Genomic DNA, 14,133 nt, shown 5'->3' on the forward strand with positions numbered 1-14,133 from the left:
GGGAGAGGGGAAGTCAATATGGAGCTCAGCGTGAGCACAGATGGCCTTGTTCAAGTCTGAGCGTGCAACTCAACCAGCCAATCAGATCGCATTTCTGCCGCGGAAAAGACCTGGGGACTCAAAAGTGTTAATCAAAAACTGTACTCGTGAGACTGTCCTAATGTGTGTCCTGGATTCCACTTTAAGTTAGCCTGAACTGGGCAGGGAATTTGTTTTCTTAGTAATTATGGGTTTTTTATTGTGTGTTTGTACTGCCTCAATCATTCCGAATGTATAATGGATAAAGCAAATGGATTTCATCTGCAAAGAGCCTAAGTCATGTAAGCATATCTGCTTGGCTTAAACAAAATGGTAAAAATAACACTGGGGCTGGGGGGCAGGGGAAGATGGATGATGAAAATTTAATCCCTTCCAATCCATCGTGTAATGCAGTACAAAAAGCAATTCATCTACTTACCCATTTCCACATGGTTTATCTGCTAATACCTTGGTATTTAAAGAAGACTATTAGAGGCGATCAGAAGAGAGAGGGTGTAGATGACATCCCCCCTCAGTCCTGAGAAGCTCTTTGGGAAGCTGTTAGAGATGCGGGTGTAGAAAGAAACCAGGGAAGGCCCTGAGGTTTGGTGGACTGAGGCTTGAGCTTGGAGCCAGGACCCTTTGCTTTCCTCCAGCTTCCATGTCCTTAGCCGTGAGGCCTTGGCTGCACTCCCCTCCTCTGTGAGTCGGAGTAATGCTGCCAGCCCTGCCCCGCTCAGGCTGTGTTGGGAGATATCCACGCACACTCACACACACAGCTGTGGGGCAACAGAATATCTACATGACAATGATCGGTAAACTATAGGACATCCTATAAATGCAGGGGAAAGCTAGGTCCTGCCAAAGAAACAGCTTAGAAGAGCTACCGTTTCCATTTTGTTTTTTGTTTTTAAAAACTCAGGTTTCATCTTGATGCACCCACTCTGGAAATGAGACAGGAGGAAAGCCTGTGCACCCATTGTGATGGACCCTCAGTGCACATGTAGCCCACTGCTTTCAAAACGCAATGGAGGATTCGGAGGACAGAGGAGAAGCATTTACATAGGGTTCCATGTATTTCAGCTCATTATATTGCCTCCATCTTTAGCACAGCCCTGAGCACACAGCACTGAAGTGGAACTGCTCTCACACGCAACTGCTTCTAGCTTCAGTCGAGTATAGAAACGAGGCCAGCATTAGACATCATTTAATTGACTGTTAGGTTTTGCTTTAATCCAATACTTTAAACATCTTTTCTCTCGCTCATGTAATTTATGGTCAGGTCGTTTCTCTGAGGTAACTGTCACCTCCTCCACATTTGAGAAGCCGCTGGGCCGACAGAGTTTGTCCACCATCTGAATTCCAGCACGGGGCCAGACGCCCACTGGCTTCTGTGATGAGGGGAAATTAATTAGCAGGCCGTTCCTCTGCGTGTGGTTCTCACTTGGGTGATTCCACTCACAATACTCCTTCGCCTGACTGCTGTGGTTCCAGAGAGCTAGGCTCACTTACATTAACCTCCCAGAACAGACCAAATTAATGCTGCACTTAAAGCCTGTCTATTTCAATCTCAGCATCTAGAGACCAAAATAAGGCATTGATTTCCTCATTGTATTGAATTTTTTCAATTTGTCATACACAGGGGTGTGGAGACATCTTGAGAGAGAAGATTTGGAAGGCTGGCTGGGTCCTTTGGGGGAAGTGTTTTAACAATTTGCCAAAAGCCAGGCACATATAGCTCTTTGATAGCCTGTGGGTTAGGTACCTACTTTACATATTTCTTTATATTTCTTTACATATTATTTACATTTCTGAAGCACAGGTGTAGATCAAAATAAAGACTAGAAAGGATTATATAAAATCCAAGCTACCCTGTCACCTGTTTGTTTGCTAACACTGCCTTGCAGTTCAGGAAGGGAAAAACTGTGGGCTAAGCTCCTCTCTCATCTGCATCTTTCTGTGCAGGGAGGAAGTGACGGATCCTGTGCTGTTAGCAATAAGAAGGATGACGTAAACATATGCACCTAATTCAGGCTGAATCCTATAACCAGAAAAGTTCCAATTATTTTCACAAGCACATGTTTCAAATCTTCCACCCAAGGGCTGAGAGCAAATCCAATTACCTGAATCTAATTGTTAGGCATCATTTGATAAACATGATAGCAGTGTCTGCAATTGCATGATTTCAAACAATAAGCAACCTTTATTTTTACCTGTTACATTTCAGATTTTTAGGCAAATGACTTAGTCTCTAGTTCTTTCTGAAAAGACTTCAGAAAAGATGTCACATCTTTATATTAAACGACCCCTGGTGATATGTCATTGGTATGGTCATGCAGATATTCAAATTACGTACTATGGAGTCAAATCTCCCTACACTGAATTAAACTAAATGAACATGACATGAAATTCTGGGAAAGATGTCAGCTAAATGATATGTTTACAAACTCCTCTGGCTCTTCCCTTCAACCGGCAAAAATAATGTTCTCCAAAATTAATACAAAGAACTTAGAACAAAATTCTTCACTCTCAAACTGAAAACTTGAGAGCATAAAAGTTGGGTGGAGTGGACAGTGTGCTGGACACACAAGTGGTGATTGCACCATGGTTCTCAAGACCTCAATGGTTCCCCAGTTGGAGGGAGAGAAGTGGGGCCATGGATGGGGGCATCTCACGCCATTGACCTTCCCTGCACCTGTTGGCTTCAGAGACAGAAGAAGAGAACAGAGGCCGCCCATTGGCACTTAGGGCCAACAAAGGAGATACGACACAGCCAAGAAGCTCAGTCAAAGTGCTTTTTCCTCTGTGAAGAGGGGGAAGGTCTGCAGTGAGCCTTCTCTGCAGCTTCAATTAAAGGAGACTGGAGCAAGCATACACAGCCACTCACAAAAGCAAATGCCCACAAGTTTGGGGCATAACTCTAATTTGTTTCATCGCCTCAGAGTAGAGTAACCCACTCAAATATAGGGGTCTACTTTCCATGGAAGGGAGCTGACCTATGGTGCAGAGTTTTTGATAATTCTGAGGAAACCCACAGAGACAAAGCCTCTCACGCTCCACCTGTCTCCTGACCCTGGATGCTTCTCTAATCCCTTGGGCAATTAGACAGAAAACATGCAGCATCAGCATCTAAAGCGCAGAGGAAGCCCCAAAAAGTACTTTGTGAAAAGCAAGAGGAGGATTCATGAGACTTTTACTTACGTGCTGTTCAGGCAAATAGCGGGACCTCCTGGAGCTCCCCCGTCAGAGTGAGTAAACAAAACCCCCAAATAGAACACTCAGTATGGGACACGTTAAAAAATTCTACATTAGGAAGCAACAAATGAATTAGATGTACAAGTTAGAACTGACGAAGGCCTCGCCAAGGAAACAGGGAAAACGTTTGTGTACAACAGTTTGTTGTTGTTGTTGTTAATTGAAGTAACACTGGTTTATTACATTACCTACGTTTCAGGTGTGCAATATTACACATACTAGGCACATACCAACAAACACAATATTACACATACTAGGCACATACCAACAAACACCATTTTTGGTGGAGTGTTATGTATAACGGGAGGGATGAGCATGCGTGAGAGATGAGAAAATGGAGGAACAGCATGAATGGCTCAGAGAATGAACTGACGCCTCCTCTGAGAGGGAGAAGCCAGGGAAGTCCTGGGGGTGGGGTTGGGGCTGAGAGGGTGCTCAGGGCAGTCTCCCCAGGATTCTGCAGCCAGGGGCCAAAGCAGTCCCTCCCCCTTCACCGTCAGTACTCCCAAGTCCAGGCCATTACAGGGGTGAGGAGTAATGAGAAGGAGGTAAGTGCAGACTCTCTCTGGTCCTGGGCCAGATGTCTGGCACAGAGGCAAAGTGAGAAATCTAAATAATTGCCAAAGAAGGAACAATGGAAATGTCCTCAACTCGTTGAGTATGTTGAAATTCCCTCTCTAAGGAAAAATAAGAACAAAAACAAACTTAGGGCAAAAAAGGAAATACAACTGCAATAACCGATCATAAAGAAAATAATTGCAATGAGAAAAATAATAAATATAAAAGTTACAGAATATACTTGCAGCTGTACTCAGGGGAAACTAAGCAGAAAATGTATACTAATAGAAAAGGAAATCAGTGAGTTAAAAGGCAGAGGTTAGTAAAATGGATGCGTACATACAAGATTCGGTTCTTTACGGGGAACAAAAGAAAAAAATTGATAAAGTACAAGAGAGAATCACTAATGGGGGAGGCTCTGTAACATCCTAAGCTGAAATCTGAATCAAGTTTAGAAGTTTTTCAGAAAACATAAATGATCAAAATTGACTTAAGAAGAAACAGAAAATCCAAATAAGCCAAAATGCAGCTTTGAAAATAAAAAATTGTCAAGGAGCCCACATTGCAGAAAAATGTGTCAAACTCACATGGCTTCTATTTGTAGATTACATAGTTGTGCAGCTGGAAAATAAGGAATCAACTGACAACTACCAGAAAGAGCAAGAGATTTCAGTAAGATAGGGAGGTAGAAAATTAATATTAAAAAGCCAACAGTTTTCCTGTAAACACATAACCAGCTACAGAACATTATGAAAGAAATCATCCTGTTTATAATTGCAATTTAAAAAATGCTGAGAAAGTAGGAATATTTTGAAATAAAATGGTATAATACTTATTTGACAAATAAGTTCTACTTTAGAAAATCCAATGTAATCCAAATATAAAAATCAGTTAAATTTTTAAAAATTATTTATTTCATGTTTTCAGTTACAGTTGGCATTCAATATTATTTTATATTAGTTTCAAGTGTACAGCATAGTGGTTAGACATTTATATAGTTTATGCAGTGATCCCCCTGACTAGTCTAGTACCCACCTGGCACTATACATAGTAATTACAATATTATTGACTATATTCCCTGTGCTGTACTTTATATCCCATGACTATTTTGTAACTACCAATTTGTACTTCTTAATCCCTTTCCCTTTTTCACCCAGCCTCCCAACCCTCTCCCATCTGGCAACCATCAATTTGTTCTCTGTATCTATGAGTCTATTTCTGTTTTGTTTGTTCATTTATTTTGTTCTTTAGATTCCACATATAAGTGAGATGAATTTTTTTATTGGATGAAGCAATTCTCAATTTCACCTGTAAAATAAGCATACAAGAAAAACAGGCTGTTTCTTAAGAGTAATTGTTAGTGGGTGGGAATCTGGGCATATATAAAATATAGTATTTAAGACATACATAGTCTTGGAAGCACATATATTTAACAGTGTAGTTCTCCCATCGGAACTGATAGTTGAGTTTAGACACTGTCATTAACCCATCTGTGTCCATAGCTTGGTCATAAACATGATTTCAAGTTATGATAAAAGATAGATTAATAAATAGTATTGATACAACAGACTAAATTTTATTTTTCAAAGCTAGAAGCCTACCTACAGCATGATTATAACAAAATTAAACCATAGGTGGTCAAAGCTGTGGACTTAAAAAAAGAGAGAGGGAGAGAAAACTGAATTAAGAATGAAGTTTAAAAAAAATAACATAGAAGTCTTAAACCATAAGGTAAAAATAACATTGATATTTAAAATATGTAAATACTTTAAAGTTTTCTAATAGAAAATACACCATGAACAAAGTCAACAGAAATACAATTAGCATACTAATTTTTGAACATGTATGACAACCAATGAGAGCTGTAATAGTAAGGAGCTTTTACAAATTGATAACTCAGGAAGGAACATCCAAATAAAAAGGGCACTAATAAATGCCTTTCAAAAAGTTGAAAAAAGGCATTCTATTGCCTTTTATGGAAATCATATAAAAACACAGAAGTAGACTACTGTGCTGATTTGGTTGCTAAGTTTCAAACATTCACAGAAACAAATGTGCCTGAGGTTTTCGGAGACTGTACACCCTTGTACCATCCGAGTGGTTACTGCTCCACCTTCCTGAACAGATGTTGGCATCACACCTCAGAATTCAAAAGTAACATATCATTTGACCTAAAAGTCAAATTACTAGTGACGTTTTCTGAGGACAGTGAGAGGATATGCCAAAGTACTTGGGCTCAATGGTAACAGTATTGTTTACAATAGAAAAAAAATCACAACATTTAGTGAATAAATCATGGCGTACATGGAACACTGCAGCAATTAAAAATGGTGTGGCTGTATAGTCATTAACTTGAGGGATGTCTCCGAGGAGTTGAAAAGCAGAACCTGATTTGAGAACAGCAGGGGTGGGATGCCGTCAGTTCTGTACACACGCTGTGCTACTCAGGTACTGGCTGACCATTGGTCCTCTATCCGGAAGATGTGAACCACAGGAAACAGTGCCTTTTCTTTGAATTATGAGAACTCAGGTGAATTTCATCTTCTTTGTACTCCTGGTTTTGGAGACTGTTTCTTTCTTGGCTTTTTTCCTCCTCCTCTTCCTCCTCCGTTTTCCTCCTCTTCCTCTCTGCCTTCTTTTTCTTCTTTTTCTGCTAATATTAGCATGTGCCAAATCGAGGAAGGAAAAAACCTATTTTCATTTGGGGAGATAATTGAATCAGACAGTGGTTTTTAAAAATATTCAAAAAGTTTAGATACTTTCAAAGCCCTTCAAAAGGTATGCATGGAGATGTATGTGCTTGTGTACCTGAAAGAGTATTTGGGAAACTCAGCCATTAGCCAAGAGTTTTAAATCGACCAGAGACACACATTTAGAATCACATGATGTTTGGAGATTTAATCTCCAAAGATAATCAGACCTTTGCCATCCTCAATCGTACAGCTTGTCTCTTTAATGATATTTTCAAATGGCCCCATCAAGCCAGAAAGAAATATTACCACTGAGGCCAGTTAACTGCATCGTGTTATTCCCGAGGCAGTAAGCTTTGTTACCATAAAATTAAGAGCGAGAATTTACATTTAAAGTTGGGCAAATGGCTGTGAGGTTTCCAACTTTCAATCCCAGGCCCCTTCATTGGAAAACCCTGTGCTTTTGTGAGTTTCGTAATCCTGCCTTTTGAGGACAGAGTAGTCCAGACTCTAAACTTGAAAAGCCTTTTTGCAATTTCCCTGTGGCCCACGCAGTGAGTCTCACTCTTGATGGTCCCTCAGCGGCTGGTTTGCTGGGCTCCACCCACATGTTCTGATTCAGGAGGTCTGGACCGGTTCTGCCATTCTGCCTTTCTCACCAGTTCCAGAGACGACACTGCAAGTTCCGGATCACAGTATGCTAACTTATTTACCAACCTTTGCTTCCCACCTTTTTAACTGTACAGAAGATGCTCTTTAGGACTTATTAAAAGGGCTGAATCACGAAGCATATGAGGTTCTCAGAAGGAGGGTAACAAGAGTTCATCTCCATCGTCCTTTCCCAGAGTTCTGAAAGTGAGCAGAGACCACAAGGGACATTACTTAACCAAAATCTTGGCAGCACTGATGAAAATTAGACAGCTGGAATAAAAAGAACTTGCTAGACTCTGTCTCCTCTCTTTATTCCCTTCCCAGTTGGTTTTTGTGGGACTTTGTGGTGGGACCCTTGAGTATGTCTTTCTAGTTACTTGTTTTGCCCCTTGGAAGTGGGAGCAGTAAAAGAAAGTGTTGATAGCCAAAGGAGAGAGAGAAAACACAGATATTTTAAAAAGGAGTTGGGGGCGAAGACCAATTTTTCAGGTGAACTTCAAGGTTTGAAACGATAGTATTTTAATATGTAAATTAAGGAACGTAATTTCTGCGTGGACTAGCTAACGAGCTCTGTGTGTGACAACCAAAGTCACCTGACTTTTTATTCCTAAATCTGTGGGCATGCTACATGAGCGTGGGCACTTAGAGCTTCCTATCTGACAATAATCCATTCAAATAAGTACACATCCTTATTAGGAGACATTAATGTTCTTTGTGAATGGTATTCCCAGTTAAAACAGTGAGGCTTTGCATTCTATTTACTTTAGCCATGTAGTCTTATTTTCTTATCATCAAAATTTATTTGTGTGTTTTCAAGAGTGTTTCAAGTTCTCGTGAGGAATTGATTCCTATCTGATGGAGGAGTGCAAGTCGAATGGGGGACATGTTGTTTCAGTTCAGGAATATTTTTGGAAGGTGGAGTGTTGTTCTAAGTGGGGATGAGCTGATTTGGGAGGCGGCGGACTCCTCATTTCTGAATGTGGGAAGAAATCCAGCATTGGTTGTTTCCGTTGACAATTTCATGATCGGCTCATCTTGCTGTGGTTTCACGTTCTTTGGTTGTTGGAGTAATTAATGCCTGATGTAAAAGCCTAAGAGACATTTAAGGTGGGAAATATTTTTTCACATGTGTGAACTTCTGGCCACCCTCCCTTCACTGTACCTCTCACTCACATCATCTGTTGTACTGAGGTAGTGGCAGCGGCATACGGCCTGAAATAACGCTAGAGTCAAGAGAACAAGATTGAACTTTCAGTGCCCAAGATTTATGCATCAAAAATGTCTAGCTCCCAAAACATGTTTTATGAGAGGTAAAATGGAAGATATAGTTCCTGTGCTTCGGGTGGCAAACTAGCCATATGTCTGTGCGATTTACCTCCCCACAGGCGTCCCTGGTATTCGGCAAGCTTCTGGGCTAGATCTCCCCAGGGCTAGAGCAGGGCGTCAGCCACATCACAGGTACAATCATCACTGTAATTACAGTGGGAATTCCAGCCTAACAGATTGTTTTGTTTTGTTTTTTTTAAAGGGAGGGGGAGAGAGAGAGATTTAGGGGGAAAAAAGGAGCCAAGTTATATGTGTTCATCACATAATTATTCAACAATCATACATCTTGTCAAATAACAGAAATGAGAAACTGCCTCAAAAGTTCTGTATGCGTAGTACTCATGTTGAGTGAGGTGTTTTAATCCCCGTGTCAGAGACCCCCAAACAGCCGAGTTCATCCACTACTCAGGGAAGCCATCCATGTAGAAACAGAAGCAGGACGGCTTTCAGATTCCGAAATCTCCGTGATTGTATTTAGTTACCACAGGCTGGTCCACTCCTGCTTATCTTCTATTGTCTTGAAAAGGTTGTAGTCATTTTCACTTTCTGGTTCCTCATTTCTTATTATCCAGCTAAGATGTATCAGCAATGATTAATGTGTACAGGCTCTTACTATACTGACCGTAAAATAGAACTCATTTTGTTCCATTGACCAAACCACATATCTGTGGGATGCAAGAAGCAACATGTAGAAAATGTGTAACTTACTTTCATGTCTCCTTTGCTTACTTTCCTCTGGGACAGAAAGGGAAGTTGTGACTTAGTACAATTTCTATCCCATGGTCTTTTACAGGATACGATATCTTTGTTGTGAGCTAATTAATTACAGTTTTTTTGTTTGCTTCTGGATGTCCACTGCCCTAGCACACACAGACACTACTATTTGTCAAGCAAATATTCTACACTTTATTTTCAAATAAAAATTACCATTTTCAAACAGTGTATTCTTTAGAAATCATGTTCTACTCCAGAAGAGAGGTTAAATCAGTAAATCAAGTATTTTTGTCACCTCTTGCCAAAGACAGTTTCTTATAGTGGTACCTCAAGGGGAGATTCTGGGCTATTTCTAAACATTTGTTTTTGTTTTTCTGGTATAAAAATAAATAAGTTCCTGGTTTCAGCACACTCAGTTAACCATTGGGTTGTTATAATAGTTTTGTTTGCCTCTATTACTCAGTAATATTACCGTGTTTCCCCCAAAATAAGACCTAGCCAGACAATCAGCTCTAATGCATCGTTTGGAGCAAAAGTTAATATAAGACCTGGTATTATATTATATGATACCTGGTCTTGTATTATAGTAAAATAAGACCCAGTCTTATATTAATTTTTGCTCCAAAAGATGCATTAGAGCTAATTGTCTGACTAGGTCTTATTTTCGGGGAAACATGGTAGTAAGATTTCCATTTCAGTTATGATTGCAAATCACTGAAGAGGTTGTAGTGGTCGATGAAATCAGTCAAGGTAGCAACTGATTACACAGAGTATCTTCTTGGTGACTCTTCACTAATTTACTGGTCCATCTAATCTGTACCCTCTCAGGGGTATTAGAAACTTTGCTATCATTTTTTCTTTAGAGACCTATAATCTAGCTGGGGCAGCCAAACATAAACACCCTGAAGCTAAGTAAGAACACCAGATTTAAATAGAAGTTTTCGATAAAGCCTGAGGGGTCACCTGGTGGTAAGTGACTACTGTGTAATTGAACAGTGAAATGAAGTCTATGGCAGGGCATGTGATCTCACAGGGATATATGTCACCCCAATACCTGTGCAAACCGATTTGGTGGATTGTACTGGCTGGGCCGTGTTCACGTACCCTCCTGCCTCACTTATCCTGCTCCACCTTACACACCCTGTCAAAATCCCATGTTCAGTCATGGAATTCTAAGGCCTGAGATGGAGCAGGGCCAGTCTTTGTACAAACAAGTCGCTGATGTGTTCTGGTGTGCAAGAAGAAAGATCACGTGTGTCCTAAGGGACCACAAAGGAGTTAGGATGACCTGGATCTTCAGCAAACTCTTTTAAGGAAGGTAAAGTTTGAGAGGACGGAGTTTGGACATGAAAGTAGAGAGAGGAACATGCTAGAAGCACTCAGTGTGATTGGAAAGGACGACTTACCTGGGCCAGGGAGGTATCACCTTGTTAGGATGATGATTTGGAAGTGACCAATCTGCCTAGAAGTGACAACTGAGGTTGTAGGAATGAATTAGATGAACAAGGAAGAGTTGAGGCCTAACGCTTGAGAGGAGGAGGGAAAAGAGGAGAAGTGAAGGAAAAAGAAAAGGACATCTGTATATTCATTGCTAAGAGGGATCTCAAATAGATTGAAAATTGGCGATGGTTTGGCCCACATGTTATAAAAATCGATACTTTTCATTAACAAAGTGCCTTGAAATTTGATTTGATCTTATTTGCAGACAGTATTACTTTTATAGGGATATTTATGTTCCTAAGTTCAGGCATAGAAACTGCATTAATCAAAGATATTAGCTCATTTTAATTTTTCTTTGCTACATTTATGCTTGAGCCAGTGAGGCCATTTAGGGATCTATCTATCTATATAAAAATCTATATATTGAAAAACTGAAAGAGAGATGTTGTGTGGTTAAAGAAAAAGGAGTCCTTTCGGCAATTAAGTGGATGGTTGATGCCCTTAATATTCTCAGAGCAAACACGGCTATCATTATGAATCACTGTGGTTGATGACTCTAATTCTTTTTAGTGCCATTACAGCAGATGCTCACATTTCAATCCTCCACAGACAGATCAATCTTCGTCATTCCCTCATACATATTCCAGCGTCCACAGTGGAGTTTCAGCGTGCTGTCCTGGTGTGAGGTGACAGCATCACTTCTTTGTGAACTAGCAAAGCAGCTGCCTCGGAAACCAGAGGAAAAGTCGAGAAATTGCTGTTCTTTGCAAAATTGACAGTGATCACCAGTTATGTGTGCACCTGGATGTTTGGGCTGCATGGCATGGACTTGGCTACTTCTTGCTTTGTGGAGGAATGTCCTCTACGGAAGGCATGGCTGAGATCTCGGCACTAGTCTCTTTATGAACAGCACTAAAATGAAAATACCAGTAGTGCCAAGAAACAAAATCTTTCCAATATAGGTCACTGAGAATGGCTACCTGTGGGGCTCTTGGAGGAAACCATACACACACACGTACACACACACACATGCACACACACATGCACATACACACACAAACACCACACATACATGTGCACACACACGCACACACGTCCCACCCATATGTGCCTGGTTCCTGATTATGACATTATGTGAGAGTTGGGAATGAACAGTGACAGAAACTGCTTCAGGAAAAAGAAAAAAAATATTTGAGTGTCTTTCTGTGCAAACACTGCTTCTTGTATTAACTTGGATCCTTGAAGAATGGAAAGGATTTCAACTGAAGGAAATTTTGCTCTTCTTGTTTTACCCACCAGGATGGATGCCCAACAGGGACCCACGGCCAGTTGTATTAGTTTCCTGGAGCTGCTGTGAGGAAGTGCCACGGACCCGGTGGCTGAAACAACAGAAATGTCTTCTCTGGCAGCTGTGGAGGCCGGAAGTCTGAGACTAAGCTATCAGAGCTCAGTTCCTCCTGAAGCTGTAAAACAGCATCTGTCCCAGGGCTCTCCCCCAGCTTACAGTGGTTTGCTGGCCATCACTGGTGTTCCTTGGCTTCTCCTCACTCCAGTCTCTGCCTTCGTCTTCATCTGGCATTCTCTCTGTGCAAGTCTGTGTCCAAATTTCCCTTTTGCGTAGGGACAACCATATTTGAGCAGGGTCCCTCTGCTCAAATGGTCTACTCAGGTATGGTCTCCTCTTCACGAGTTCTCTCTGCAATGACCCTATTTCCAAGTACCATCACTTTCTGAAGTATCGGAGGTTAGAATTTCAACATAGGAATTTGGGGAGGGACACAATGCAGCTCATAACACTCTGTCCCTCCCCCCAAAATTCATGTCCTTCTCACATGCAAAATGCATTCACCCCATCTTAACATCCCTAAGTGTTTCCAGAGATGGCTGCACCATATCTCTCATTCTACATGCATTTTTGCCATTTGACCTTGTCATTTCCACATTGTGAGGTAGACTCATTTCACATCCTTTGATTCCAGGCTGCTCCTGAGCTATTCAAATCCACAGAATGTGGTGGGGAGGACACTCTGTAACTTCTGAGTAGGACCCTGTGAGATCTAGAGCTTCTGCCCCCACCTCTTGGAATGTCCTTTCCAGGGACCCAGCCTCCATGTTGTGAAGCTAACAATGCCACATGGAGAAGACTTCATGGAAGCTTTTACACACAGCCTTGCTGAACTGAAGCCAGGGATCCAGACTCATTGCCAGCCGTGTGGGTGAGAACATGCTGGAAACTTCAGCCATCCCAACAGTTCCTATGATAGATACTACATAAAGCAGAACTCTCTGGTCACACAAAGAATTGTAACTTATAATAAATTGTTGTTCAAGCTACAGTATTCCGAGGTGTTTGTTAAAGAGCAATAGAAAATTGAAACAAGATATGGGATTACAAAATTGTCATGGGGATGTAACGTATTGCATAGAGAATATAGTCAGTAATGTTACAACAATTATGTATGCTGTCACGTGTGTACTAGACTGATTGGGGGATCATGGCATATATTACATAAATGTCTAACCACTATGCTGTACACCTGAAACTAATAAAACAATATTGAATGTCAACTGTAATTGAAAAATAAATTATATATATATATATGTAACAGCTTAGAGCTCTATAACCAGTAAAATATCCTTTAAGATAAAAGTGAAATAAAGGTATTTTCAGACAATAACAAACAAAAAAGAAGTGGAGTGCTTCAGTTACAAAAATCCTAAACCAGATGCTGTTGGCTTCAGCGGCTAGAATGTTGAAGGGGGTGAGAAGACCGCTGGTGCGGAGTGGAAGGGCAGTGAGGAAACGGCTGGTAAAGCCTATGAAAGTGGTTACATGCGTCCTGCAAATGCAGAACATTTGGAATGTAGAAATATGAACTAGACCCAATGAATGAGTGTGTCTAGCTAAGGAGATCCAGGCAGAATGGTGGAAGTGCTGACAGGCTTCTTAAAGCGCTCAACAATAAAGTGTGAGGAAAGAATGAATTTGCAAAGGAACTGTTTGATTTTTAAGGAGAATTCTAAGGGAGTATTCCAATGTTGGTCTTACAAGATTGGAAAATAAAAATACTTCTTCTTTCTAGCCTGTCCAATTGGCAGATGTTTCTCAAAGTGAAAGGTGACTCAGGCAAAGAACAGACAGAGCTGCCAGGAACACATAACCTTAGGGTTAAGGTCAAGTCAAGGGCATGGACATAAAACCTTTTGTGAAGATCTCAAGAAGTTTTAAGTGGTGCTTATTGCTCCTACACTGGACAGAATTTCTTCTAAAAATCTTAAGGGTGTTTTCCCACAGCTCCCTGAGTCATAGCCCAGGTCTCACAGGAATATGTGGACCCAACATTTGTTCAGTAGATTGGATTTATAATTTTCTACACTGGAATCCCATCAAGTAGTTTTAGAAGTTGTATCAGTTTGGGCTGAAGGCACAAAGTACAAAATGGAGAGGTCTCCTTTTTCCCTAACATTCTGAGAGCAGTCA

General features: G+C 40.8%; 1 long non-coding RNA gene across 1 annotated transcript in view; it reads left to right on the forward strand.

Annotated features, from left to right (window-relative positions):
• LOC141571925 (uncharacterized) overlaps window positions 1–13,669 on the forward strand; it is a 45,662-nt gene extending 31,993 nt beyond the window's left edge. Inside the window, exon 3 of the long non-coding RNA XR_012496969.1 lies at window positions 11,952–13,669. This is a non-coding gene — a long non-coding RNA (uncharacterized LOC141571925). The remainder of the gene's footprint in view (window positions 1–11,951) is intronic.
• The last annotated feature ends 464 nt before the right edge of the window (window positions 13,670–14,133 follow it).

Source organism: Rhinolophus sinicus, linkage group LG05, assembly GCF_036562045.2.
Source record: "Rhinolophus sinicus isolate RSC01 linkage group LG05, ASM3656204v1, whole genome shotgun sequence".
Lineage (NCBI taxonomy): Eukaryota > Metazoa > Chordata > Mammalia > Chiroptera > Rhinolophidae > Rhinolophus > Rhinolophus sinicus.